We start from the raw sequence: 13,862 nt of genomic DNA on the forward strand, positions 1-13,862 counted from the left end.
GTCACACGGATTCGAACAGCCGACCTTCCGACCGGCAAGCCCAATGGTTTAGTGGTTTAGACCACAGCATCACCTGCCTCCCCCATCCCCCAATCTATAAGACTGATATATAGTAGAGGTGTAAGAGAAACAATGAGTTATGTAAGCAAGATATTGCAAAAACCAATTTAACACTAAAGGCAAAGGTTGTGTTGCAAACCATGTGTACAACCTGAATGTCTAAAATTTCACTAACACTCTTGGTTATGTGGGCAGGAAGCAAGTGAGCTTGTTTTTTGTTATGCTGGTGGGTAGTTAGAAACTTGTGAAAGAGGTGACCTCCTCTAAAGTCAGTCTTACACCTCCATGCAGGCAGTAACTATGCATCAGAAATTTGAGGGTTGCAGTTCATTGGCATTTTTGTGACATGAAAGTTTGTTGCTTATGGAGTGTCCCCCCATATGTTTGTTTGTGTGTGTGTGTGTGTGTGTGTGTACTGTCTCTGTGTTAACACATAAACCCAGTAATCACAGAATATATGTTTTTCTTTCTGCAGATTTCATTAAGGTTAAGGTGGAGAGTAACATTTGCTTATTTCAGCAACTGATATTACCCAGATGAATAGACTGATCTGCTGTTGTTTGGCTTCCAGAAAATACTTCAGTGGAATTGAATTTTTTGAAACATCAACAACAACAAACCTGTATACTATTTTGAATAAAATGTAATATGTTGCTGGAAAATGTGTGTGGGCTTGTGTTCTTGTGAGATGTGAATCCACTCTTGCGGAGGATTTGCAAACTTCCAGAAAGCTTTTTATTTGTAAAGTTAAGAAAACCATCAGGTCCTCCATGTTGGTTCTCTATGGGTATATCAAAAATTCTGCAAAGACTCCCCATTGCTACCAAAGTGGTTTAAATACCATTTCGCTATCACATGACCGAAAGCCACCACTTCATCAATATTAACACATTTCTCTGAAGCATTATGAAAAACGTCTCAATGGGATGCCTTCATTGACAGGGCAACAGACTGTCCCTGTTGATCATAGGCAATCCTTGATTAGTGGGTATGGTGAAGAGGCTGAACCGATACCTATTATGGATGGCATATGAGTGGATTTCTTGCCTTTGGGCCTTTGAGGTTCCTTAGAATTCTCTGATTCTGCTGGAGATGCTACCCAGGGATGGATGGGAACTGACTGAAAGGAGGTGCAGAACTCCCCGTAGAAGAGGTCATCTATTTAGCTGGCTTGTAAGTACATATAACAAAGATACTAGCTCACTTACTTCCTGTAACATAATCCAGGTGGCTAGGAGCCCAACATTCAGGTTGTAAATGGGGTTCATCACCCAGCCTTTCCCTTTAATGTGAAATTGGGTTTTGCATGACTCACCCCTCCACCCTTGAGAGGTCAGAGGGCTGTGTACAGGTTACAAGCTTTGACTGGTACCTGTTTATATGAAAATTTGCTATGGAAAGCTGCCCTATCTGTGTTAAACCTGCTCTGCATTCTCGTTCCAACTCCCGTAATTATTCAGGAGCAAATTATATCTCTTAAGAACAGAGTTATGCTTCCCCCATTTGCATTCATTACTATGGGTTTTGGTGGCGCCTGCCCTGTGGAATGCTTCCCATCAGATGTCAAGGAAATTTGAGAATTCCTGGAGAACAGGCGAAGTCCCGGCAGACTGGAGGAGGGCAAATGTTGTCCCTATTTTCAAAAAGGGGAAAAGAGAGGACCCAAATAATTATCGCCCAGTCAGTCTGACATCAATAGCAGGGAAGATTCTGGAGCAGATCATTAAGCAAACATTCTGTGAGTACCTAGAAAGGAATGCTGTGATCACCAATAGTCAGCATGGATTTCTGAAAAATAAGTCATGTCAGACTAACCTGATCTCGTTTTTTGACAGAATTACAAGCCTGGTAGATGAAGGGAACGCAGTGGATGTAGCCTACCTTGATTTCAGCAAGGCATTCAACAAGGTGCCCCATGATATTCTTGTAAAGAAGCTGGTGAAATGCGGTCTTGACTATGCTACCACTCAGTGGATTTGTAACTGACTGACTGACCAAACCCAAAGGGTGCTCATCAATGATTCCTCTTCATCCTGGAGAAGAGTGACTAGTTGGGTGCCACAAGGTTCTGTCTTGGGCCTGGTCTTATTCAACATCTTTATCAATGACTTGGATGATGGACTCAAGGGCATCCTGATCAAATTTACAAATGACACCAAACTGGGGGGGTGGGGGTGGCTAACACCCCAGAGGACAGGATCACACTTCAAAACGACCTTGACAGATTAGAGAAGTGGGCCAAAACAAACAAGATGAACTTTAACAGGGAGAAATGTAAAGTATTGCACTTGGGCAAAAAAAAATGAGAGGCACAAATAAAAGATGGGTGACACCTGGTTTGAGAGCAGTACATGTGAAAAGGATCTAGGAGTCTTGGTTGACCACAAACTTGACATGCGCAAACAGTGTGACGCGGCAGCTAAAAAAGCCAATGCTGTTTCTCTGAAATAGATTGTATCCCCCCATTATTCCATTCCAATTGTGGGACTTATCCCACCAGGTTTCAGAGTATAGCATCTAGATCAAGGGAAGTAATAGTGCCACTGTATTCTGCTCTGGTCAGACCTCACCTGGAGTACTGTGTCCAGTTGTGGGCACCACAGTTCAAGAGGTACAATGACAAACTGGAACGTGTCCAGAGGAGGGCAACCTAAATGGTCAAAGGCCTGGAAACGATGCCTTATGAGGAACGGTTAAGGGAGCTGGGCATGTTTAGCCTGGAGAAGAGGAAGTTAAGGGGTGATATGATAACCATGTTCAAATATATAAAAGGATGTCATATAGAGGAGGGAGAAAGGTTGTTTTCTGCTGCTCCAGAGAAGTGGACACAGAGCAATGGATTCAAACTACAAGAAAGAAGATTCCACCTAAACATTAGGAAGAACTTCCTGACAGTAAGAGCTGTTTGACAGTGGAATTTGCTGCCAAGGAGTGTGATGGAGACTCCTTCTTTGGAGGTCTTTAAGCAGAGGCTTGACAACCATGTCAGGAGTGCTCTGATGGTGTTACCTGCTTGGCAGGGGGTTGGACTCGATGACCCTTGTGGTCTATTCCAACTCTATGATTCTATGATTCTATGATTGTATGAAATAAACAACTATCTTACTTCTAGAAGACATCTGAGGACCGTCTGGTTTAGGGATGTTTTAACCATTTCACCAATGGTGAAACAACATTCCCCACCACCTAAACGCACATGAAGATTATCCCTGACAATAAAGCTTTAATAAAGCTTTTATTTTATTTTCGAAAGGGCAAAGTGAAGAACGTCAGTCCACATGGTTGTAGCCTGAAGGGGATCTCAAATACTACAGCAAGAGAGAAAAAACACAGCAGAACATATTACAACTTCTCTGTCTTCTCAGAGACTTAAGGTCAGGAGTCCAGTCCCAGCCTTCATAACACAGAGCCTCTGAATACCACTTGTGGGTGAGGCACACTCCTGTGGTTATGTCTTATTGGTGGGCTTCCCATGGGCATCCGGCTGGCCACTGTCAGAACAGGATCTTGGATGAACCTTTGGTCTGATCCAACAAGGTTCTCCTTTTGGCCACATCTTCTTGCCAGTCATGGGAGCAGTGGTGCCAGAAAACCTGAGGACTGCCTTATCAACTGAAAGTGCACACCAAACTAATCCAGATATTTTGCCCACTTGGAGTTTCTCCCCGAATTCTAAATGTGGCCTAATTCTTTAAAATAACAACAACAAGGAAACCTTGTTTTAAGACAAAGAGACTCAAAGTGCTCACCATACTAATTTGTACATCCTGTTCAGTTCATTAGTTTTAGCCATGAACTATAGCAGCAGGAAACAGGGAGAAAAATGCAGGCAATTTAATAAAAACACAGAAAACAATAAAATTACTGTCTTGAGCTGACTGGACTATCAATGTACAAGTTAGTGTATTTTACTTCTTTTTGGTGCACCAGGAATTTATGAGGAGTACTGGACTTCCTGCTATCACATCCAGTACTTTTAGGACACAAAATCCTAGGGCTGACGTGTAAGTGCTGTTTGCAGACTTATAAATACGTGAACATGCAATCTTTTGGAAGACAGAGGAAATCGAGAGCACTCTTGGTCTCCCTTCTTTGGTTTCCAACTTGGCATTCCCAGTCAAACTTCAGCAATGCAGATCAGCATCTTTTACATCATTGCTCTTTCAGCGATGCTCTTAGCTTCTCCAGGTAAGGCATAGATCAAAATCAGAATGCTCAGACATAATGTGAAAATTGGGATTCGTTAACTAGCATGGCTTTCTTCTCCACTTCTGCTAAAGACTTTTCCTTCAAGGCTAATATGAAAGCCATATGGCTTGATCTATGATGCTCCCTCTCCTCTCTCTTTCTAAACCTCTCTCTTTCTCTCCTTCTGCACCTACTCTCAACACTTCATTCTTTATTCTTGTTTCCCTTGATCTATACTGTCGCCCTTCTCAGACTCTCCTCCATCATCCAATCCTGTTCACACCATCTCTTTGCTATGCTGCATTTTCCAGATTTATGAGGGTGTGTGTAAATGTGCTTTGAACATGAGATTAGGATTTCTAATATAAAAGATTGTCTGACATTCATAAATATTTGCCTTTTACTGCCATATGAAGTGCAAAGTCTTATATGTCCAAATAAAGTTCATTGCGGGAAAATATTGAAGAACAAGCAAGGTCAAGCAGGAAAAGGGTTTGCCCTGGAAGGTGATTCTGTGACCGCCCTGAAATAACAAACACAAGACACCAGACATTGGTTTAAATCAGGCCAAAACTTTATTGACTGCAGTAGGCAAGGCAGGGTTGACATGGCAGTAGGGCAATGTTCAACTCTTCATTCCACTTCATCAGCACTTACTGATGGGGTACAAGCTGTTGGGAAGTACTAAGCCCCTTCCCTGCAAGTCATGCAGCATTGAAACCTTGAATACTGCAAGCCAAGCACCCAAGCCAAGTGAGGATTTCAGACCAGAAAATCTGGAGAGTCAGAAAGGATAGAGGAGGAACTGGAGAAGGAATGGGTGGGAAGAGTGGGAGAAGGAAAGCTTTCCTGCATTCCTGAAGAAACTGTCCCAGGGATGAGGAGGTGTCACTGCTGTGGCCAAGGAGGCAGGAAGGTGAGGGCAGCAGCCAGAGGCAAATCTGCTACCCCTTCCAGATTGCAACTTGTGGCAACTGCCTCTCCAGAGGTTTGGCCCTGTTCACTGGAGGAAACATGTAATCCATTACGTTCCAGTGTCACTCCCGAAATGGAAAGCTCAGTGCAGACATCGTAACACCTACCTTATGAAAACTGAATTGAAATCATCTGAAAATTCAAAATGTTGATCTCTGGTATTCTTATGAGATGGTTAAAGGTAGTCCACTGCAGCTCAAAGAAGCAGCTGCAATGGTGGGTGATGATTGGGTCAGGAATGTGGAAATGCCTTCATAAAATAAAATAAAATCTCTCTATCTAGGATTTGTCCATGCAGGGGGTACTCCTACATGCTTCGAGGTTGGTGGGAAATGCAAGTCTAAATGCGAGAAGGTCGTGAGTGAAGCAACTTGTCTTACAGGCGTGCCATGCTGTGCACAGTAAGTTCTCTTCCTAGTTCTTCCATGGAACTCAAATGGAACATGTTTCTTAAAGTATTGATAAAATAAAATGCTTAAAGAAATTAGTCTCGAAATTTAGACTTCTTTATAAAGGGCTGACTTCTGGTATCTTCTCAAGGTTGTATAGTTACTTATCTCCTTGACTTGTGGGTCACATAACCCCATACCCTCCAATGAAAATAGAGACATCCTACAATGCCACCCAACATGTCTCCAATGAAAATAGGGATGTCCTCAGAAAAAGTGGGACATTGCTGAATCAAATCTGAAACTGGGAAAGCTTCTGTGAATCTGGGACTGTCCCGGGAAAATAGGGACACATGGAGGTTCTGCAGTACATTGAGGCCATGTTTAGTGAGATGTTTTTTAAAAACCAAGAGCCATATTTCCTTTTGAGCATCCTTCCAAGGGCCCCATCCCATTGGTGGATGGAGTCAGAGACAAATGTGGGTGTGGCAACAAGAATAATTCTGACTTTTGTATGTGTGTATACATCTCCCTGTCTTCCTTCTGTCTTGCCAAATGCAAGATGGTTCTTTTAAGATTAGATTCAGAATCAATACAAACGCAAGTGGTTGAGAAGATTACAGATTTTATTCCAAACAGTAAGCAGTATATACATTACCAAGCACGCACTGCAATCAGCCACTGGGAAGCCCTGTGGCGAAGTGGCAAAGTTACCCCCAGCCTATGCAGAGCTCCCAACTGGCATGCTAAGAAACTAGGTACCGTATTTTCCGCTCTATAAGACACACCAGACCAGAAGACGCACCTAGTTTTTGGAGGAGGAAAACAAGAAAAAAAATATTCTGAATCTCAGAAGCCAGAACAGCAAGAGGGATCGTTGCGCAGTGAAATCAACAATCCCTCTTGCTGTTCTGGCTTCTGGGATACCTGCGCAGCCTGCATTCACTCCATAAGACGCACACACATTTCCCCTTACTTTTTAGGAGGGAAAAAGTGAGTCTTATAGAGCAGAAAATACGGTATTTTATAGATGCTGTGCCCTGTTAGGATAATACAGGCTCAACTATGAGCGATTCTACATCCAAAGACAAAAATGCCAGGCTATACATCAGAGGCTTTGCTGACCAGTGTCACCAACTATGATGGGATGATTAGCTGCTTGTGCGTAAAATCGTGCTCCCTCAGAGTTTGTGCGGCTCCACAAACCTCTGTGTGTGCCAGAGCTCCTCAAACATGTCTGCTCTAGTCACTTGTAGAGTCTGACAGTGGCTGTCTGCGGAAGCGCTTCCAGCAAAGAAGCTCCTTAACGGAAACGCGTCTCCTGGACTCACGACGTGGCAGCTTCCGGCGAAGCATGGGTCTCCCTATGGTTGCTTCTGACACCTCCCCGCTGTTCTCGCTGGACGTGTCTCTCACCCCTCCCTCTTCCCTGCTAGTTCCTGCCTTGGCTGCTGCGTCTCTCTCAGCATTCATGAGATCCTCCTCCAGAGTACCCTCTCTCCCCCTGCTGGTCCCTGCTTTAGCTGCTGACTCCCTCCCAGCCTCTGGGAGCCCTACCACCTCCCTTTCCTCTGATGTCAGTTCCCTGACATCCACCTCCCCTCCAGGGCCCCCTTCCCCCCCGCCCATACTCTCTCCTCTGGGCAGTGAGGAGATAAAACCCCGAAAAGAATCCTCTTCATCTTCAGACGTCTCGAACATTTCCCTCCATCGGTCTTCGTTCCGGCGCGCTGAATCCTCCTCCGCCTCGGAATCAGAGAACCCCTCCAACTCTTCTTCTTCGTCGGTGGTGGCAAAGTATTCCCTACGGAACCTCGCCACTGGCTGAGGTTTACGAGGGAATCTCTGATGAAAAGTTTCTATTAAAACCTCGTCATCTACATCCTCTGCCATGACCCAGGTGTTTTCCGACTCCGGCTCCCCTTCCCACATTACCAAATACTCTACTTGATCTCCCTTCCACCTGGAATCGAGAATCTCCGCTACATTGTAGCTGTGTTCCTTCTCCTCCATTGCTGGTCCCCTATTGACCCTCCCTTCTCTGTCCCCTTTATACGGTGACAGCAACGACCTGTGGAAAACTGGGTGCAGCTTCATGTGGTTCGGTAACCGGAGTCTGAAAGCCACTGGGTTGACCTGCTGCGTGACTTCAAATGGGCCCAGCCTTTTGGGTCTTAACTTCTTACAACCCCCTTTGAATGGCAACCCTTGGGTAGACAGCCACACCTGGTCCCCCACCCTAATGCTTTCACCTTCCCTTCTGTTTTTGTCTGCCTGTCTCTTATATTCCTCCTTAGCCCTGTTTAAGTTAAGTTGGAGCTGGCGATGGATCGCTTCCATTTCTTCAACGAACTGTTCTGCAGCTGGAACGCTCCAGTTCTCCCCTTCCCCCCCTGGGAAGGCTCGGGGATGGCACCCGTGATTAGCCAAAAAGGGGCTCATCCCCGTGGACACGTTCTCTGCATTGTTGTAGGCAAATTCTGCCAACGCCAGCTTCTCCACCCAATCATTCTCTCTGTCATTCACATAACACCTCAAATATTGCTGGAGGACACCATTAGCTCTTTCCGCCTGCCCGTTGGTTTCTGGATGACGGGCAGTTGGGAAATTAACCTCTACATGCAGTAAGCTCATGAGCTTCCTCCAGAACCTGGAAGTAAATTGTTTCCCTGGGTCTGAAACCACCCTCAAGGGGGCGCCATGCAACCTAAACACATTTTCTACAAACAATTTAGCGGTTTCTTCTGCTGTGACCGCATGTGAGCAGGCTATAAAGTGGGCCATCTTGGTTAACAGGTCTACCACAACCATGATGGCTGTTTTCCCTCTAGACCTTGGCAGATCAGTCATGAAATCTATTGCCACTGTTTCCCATGGTCTTTCAGGTGTGGGTAGTGGTTCTAATAAACCTGCCGGTGCCCGCCTCTCCCCCTTGGCTCGTTGGCATTGGTCACACCCTCTCACATACTCCCGCACATCTTCCCTGACCTTGGGCCACCAGAATTCCCTGGTAACCAGCCACATGGTTTTGTGTTGCCCAAAATGCCCTGCTGTGGGGCTATCGTGCAGTTGCTTGAGTACCTTTTCCCTCAATTCCCCTTCAGGTATATATAACGCTCCCTTGTAGTACAACGCCCCGTTTCTCTCCTCAAAACCCCCGGGTTTGTCTCCCTCCCTCCTGAGACCCCTGAGTTTGTCCTGGGCGTATTCATCATGCACCGTTCCCTCTACCAGTTCCCTTTGCCCCACCAATGCCGCCCCACACACCCAGCGGTCCTCTGGAATGACATGGGTCTCTTCGGGTGCTCCCTCCCCCTCCAAATATTCAGGTTTGCGTGAGAGAGCGTCCGCCCTAACGTTCTCTGGGCCTGGCACGTAACAAATCTCAAAGTTAAATTTGGAGAACTCCTGGGCCCATCTCAACTGCCGTTGGTTGAGCACTCGCGCAGTTCTCCAATACTCAAGATTCTTATGGTCCGTGCACACTTGCACCTTATGTTGTGCACCAATTAGCAGGTGCCTCCATCTCCGGAAAGCCTCATGAATAGCAAGATGTTCCCGGTCGTACACCGTGTAGTTCCTCTCGGATTTGTTCAGCTTTCGCGAAAAGAAGGCACACGGTTGCCACTCTGACTCCTCCTTCCCCGGCTGCTGAAGAAGAAGCACCGCCCCTATGGCTCTGTCAGATGCGTCTGTTTCGACCCTCAGCTTTTTTTGTAAATCCACATGCAGAAGTTGTCCTTCAGAGGCGAAGGCCCTTTTCAGTTCCTCAAATGCTCGCTCCGCCTCCGCCGTCCAAACAAACTTCTTTTTACTGCTGAGACAGTCCGTAATGGGCGCCGTCAGGTGGGCGAAGTTTCGGATGAACTTACGATAAAAGTTTCCAAACCCTAGGAACCTCTGCACATCCTTCTTGGTTTTGGGTGTTTTCCATTCCAGCACTGCTTGAACCTTGCCGGGATCCATGGCCAATCCCTTGTCTGACAGGCGGTACCCCAGGAATTCCACCTCCTTGGTATGAAACTGACACTTCTCCAGTTTCACCCACAGCCTGTTGGCTTGCAGCCTGCTCAACACTTCTCTGACGTCTCTCACATGTTGCTCCTCATTCTCCGAATACACCAACACATCATCTAGGAAGGCCACGCAATTCTTGTAGAGCAAAGGCCCCAGTACGTGGTTCATGAAGGCTTGAAAACACGCGGAGCCTGTTTGTAATCCAAAAGGCATAACGAGGTATTCAAATGCCCCCAAAGGGGTAAACATGGTGGTCTTCCATTCATCCCCTTTCCTTATACGTATCAGGTTGTACGCCCCCCTTAGGTCCAGCTTTGTAAAAATCTTTCCTTTCCGCACCCTGGTCAAAATATCATCAATCCTGGGCATAGGAAAAGCCGCCGGCTCTGTCACTGCATTTAACCGCCTAAAGTCACATACCAGTCTCGGCTTGTCCGTGTTTTTTTTATCCACAAAAAACACTGGGCTACCCCCCGCTGCCTTGGACTCTCTGATGAAGCCTCTCTTCAGGTTCTTGTCAATGAACGCTCGCAACTCCTGCATTTCCCTGTCTGACATGGCATACAACTTGCCTACAGGAAGCTGTGCTCCAGGGAGTAAATTGATCTGGCAATCAAAGGGCCTATGCGGGGGTAGTTGATCAGCTTCCTTCTCGCTGAACACGTCGCTGAGATCTGCATACTGTGGTGGTACCTTCACCTTCTCCATTACTTCAGTCCCTGCTAGGGTGGCTTGGGCCCCTGCTGAACCCTTTCCCCCCTTGCAGTGTTCTAAGCAATGTGCTGAACCGAAGGAAACCACTCTTTGATGCCAGCCCACCAGCGGATCATGTAGGGCTAGCCAGCTCATTCCCAAAATAATGGGAGCGCCTCCCAAGGTGGCCACATTAAACGCTATCAGTTCTGTGTGCCTTGCCACCCTCATTATCATTGGGACAGTCTGCAAGCTGACTCCTCCTCCCAACAGCTCCCTGCCATCGATCGTGGTCACCTGCAGGGGGTTGCTTAAAGGGATCGTCTGTATCTGGTGTTCAGCAGCAAACTCCTTGCTCATAAAATTGCAGGAGCTGCCTGAGTCCAACAGCGCCTTTATTTTTAGGGGGTGTCCATTTTGCAGCTCTAGCGACACTTCAATCACTAGAGCAGGTTGAGGAGCTTCTGGCACGGGCACTTTCACTGCTCTTTGGCCTGGCTGCAGTGCCCCGACTGTGGCAACCAGGCGTTGGCTTTTACCTGCTCCGTTTCTCCCTGCTCTCCTCCCTCAACAGCTCCCACCATCCCTTGCCATTCCTTCCTCTGGGGGCAGACTCTGGCAAAGTGGCCTGGCTGTTGGCAGAGATAGCATTTCCGGGCGCCCTTTCCCTCCTTCTTAGCCCCCTCACTGGGCTTTGAAACTGCGCGCGCGCGCGCTGTTCCGATTTCCATCGGCTCTGCCAGCGGGAAAGCTGGCTCCGGAATGTCTGGAATGCGGAACTCCTTCCAACGTTCCCCTCTCCCTTCCCGCCTCTCCAAGGCTCTTGCCTCCTGGCGCGCTCCTATGGTCAGCGCAGATTTGGTCAGCTGATCCATAGACACCGCCCTGGGGCTCCGGGACAGTTCGTCTTTCACAGCCGAAGAAAGACCTTCCTCAAATAGCATCTGAATGGGGGCCGCCGATAAATCCCACCCCAATCTGTGAACCAGCATGGTAAATTCAGTCCAGTACTCACGGACAGATCGGCTTCCCTGCTTGCAAGCCATTAGCTGTCTGCGCACCACCCCTTCCTCAATATCGCTGGAAAACATGATATCCATTGCACGAAAGAACTTCATAGTGTCCTTTAGGATGTCATTGTGCGTTGCCATCAGGGGTCGAACCCAGTCCCGCGCCCCCTTCTCAAGATGCCCAATTACAAAAGCAACTCGCGATTCCTCATCAGGGAACTCATCAAACTGCACATTAAGGGCATATTGCATCTCTGTCCTAAAGGCATGGTAATCCTTGGGGTCCCCCCCAAACTTCTGCACCAATCCTGGTACCTTTCTGGGGAACTGAGTGGTTCTCCCCTTCTTGTCTGCATCCTGAGCCCTTCTCTCCTCAAGCCTCGCCGTCTGCAGCGCAAGTTGGACTTCCAACGCTCGGTACCTTTCTTCCAAGCTTGGACCAGCTCCAACCCCTGCTCCTCCGGTTCCGGCTGGGTCGCTCATGATGCTTTCTCCTGCACAGGCAGCGTACAGAGACTGTCAGACTGCTATGATGGGATGATTAGCTGCTTGTGCGTAAAATCGTGCTCCCTCAGAGTTTGTGCGGCTCCACAAACCTCTGTGTGTGCCAGAGCTCCTCAAACATGTCTGCTCTAGTCACTTGTAGAGTCTGACAGTGGCTGTCTGCGGAAGCGCTTCCAGCAAAGAAGCTCCTTAACGGAAACGCGTCTCCTGGACTCACGACGTGGCAGCTTCCGGCGAAGCATGGGTCTCCCTATGGTTGCTTCTGACACCTCCCCGCTGTTCTCGCTGGACGTGTCTCTCACCCCTCCCTCTTCCCTGCTAGTTCCTGCCTTGGCTGCTGCGTCTCTCTCAGCATTCATGAGATCCTCCTCCAGAGTACCCTCTCTCCCCCTGCTGGTCCCTGCTTTAGCTGCTGACTCCCTCCCAGCCTCTGGGAGCCCTACCACCTCCCTTTCCTCTGATGTCAGTTCCCTGACACCAACACATCAAAATACCTTTTCACAAGGGATATTGAAAGCAATAAAACACAGAAGCCAGAGTCAGGAAGGGACCAGAGGCAGAAAAGCTGACCATGCCAGATCACTATCTCCTCAAAGTACAATAATCTTCTGCGATAATTATCCCATACACCTTCCAAGCAAGAGGAAGGGATTATTTCAATGACACATTCCTGGCAGGCAAAGTAGAACCAGTATTTTGTGTGACTTTGAGAGAGAATGTGTAGCTCGGGCTGTCAAGGGTCAGATGGGGAGGCCTGGAAGGCCACATTCAGACACTGGCTTTGGGTTTCTCCCCCCACTCTGGTTCAGCCTATAGAAATGTTTGTGTGTCTGTGTGCTCTCTCTGTTAACACATAAACCTGTGAATCATTAAAGAAATCTCTTTCCTTTATTCAGAACTCCTTAAGATTAAAATGGAAAGAAACACCTGCTTCTTTCAGCAAAGGATATAACCCAAAGGATGAGATTGACGTGCTGCTAATTTGGCCTGCGGAAATACTTCCATGATGGGGGGATTTTGAGAAAATTTGTGTACTATTATGAATAAATATTTGATATGTTGCTGGAAAATGTGTGTTGGTTTATGCCTTTCTGAGACGTGGATACCCCTTGTGGACAATTTGTGAAGCTACAGAAATCTCTCTTTTTTGTAAAGTTCAGGTGGTCCATGTTTGTTCTCTTCATGTATACCACAAATTGTGCTCAGGTTAAATAACACTTTTCTGCCAAGACTCACCATTACTGCCAGTTTGGTTTTAATGCCATTTGGCCTGCAACAATAACAACACATTTCACCAAGGTATTAGGAAGAACCATGATTAGTTACTTTGAGGAAGAGACCTATCACAGATGTTGATTTCCTGCCATGGCAGGTCTCTGGTCTACATGAGCTTTCACGTTTTTTGCAATTCTCTGATTCCGCTGTTCATTCTACCCACAAATCCCAGTTGAATGGGAACTGCCTGCATGGAGGCGAAGAACTGACCTTTGAGGAGGTCACCCATTCTTCAAGTCTGTAGCTACATATAATATAGCTAGAGGGTAATTTACTTCCAGAGGAATAACTCACATGTATAAAGGCCTGAGTGACATGTCACACACACTCCTGACATTCAGATTGTTGATGTGGTCATACAGTCTTTTCCTTTTAATAAAAATTGGGGTTTTGCAAGTTTCATGACTCATCCTTCTGCCCATTGATTGATAGGTAATAGGGGTGTGGACCATTCTCAAGACTGGGATTGTCATGAATGATCCAGCTTCAATGAAAGATTTACAGTCAGATAAAGAAAGCAGGCAGAAAGAGAGGGAGTTAACTGCACAACAGGAGGTTTATAGCCCAGAGACAACTCCCCAGACCTTAGGAAAGCCAGCTGATAACAAAAGTGCTGGCAGCCTGTCAGTGGGCTAGTGAAGTACAAAATACAGAGACTAGAAGTGAAATCAGCTCAGAGGGAGGAAATGACTATGGAAGAACATTTCCAGAGAATAAGGAAGGGGAGGGAGCTCACCCCCTTTCTCTAAGG

The 13,862-nt window shown here is 47.0% G+C and overlaps 1 long non-coding RNA gene across 1 annotated transcript; it reads left to right on the plus strand.

Annotated features, from left to right (window-relative positions):
- Nucleotides 1–4,128: 4,128 nt before the first annotated feature.
- Nucleotides 4,129–12,906, plus strand: LOC309529746. The gene is made up of 3 exons (XR_014218408.1): nt 4,129–4,248; nt 5,507–5,624; nt 12,733–12,906. It is a non-coding gene; the product is annotated as an uncharacterized lncRNA (long non-coding RNA).
- The last annotated feature ends 956 nt before the right edge of the window (nt 12,907–13,862 follow it).

This window comes from Podarcis vaucheri, assembly GCF_965113315.1.
Source record: "Podarcis vaucheri genome assembly, chromosome: 3".
NCBI classification, from domain to species: Eukaryota; Metazoa; Chordata; class Lepidosauria; order Squamata; family Lacertidae; genus Podarcis; species Podarcis vaucheri.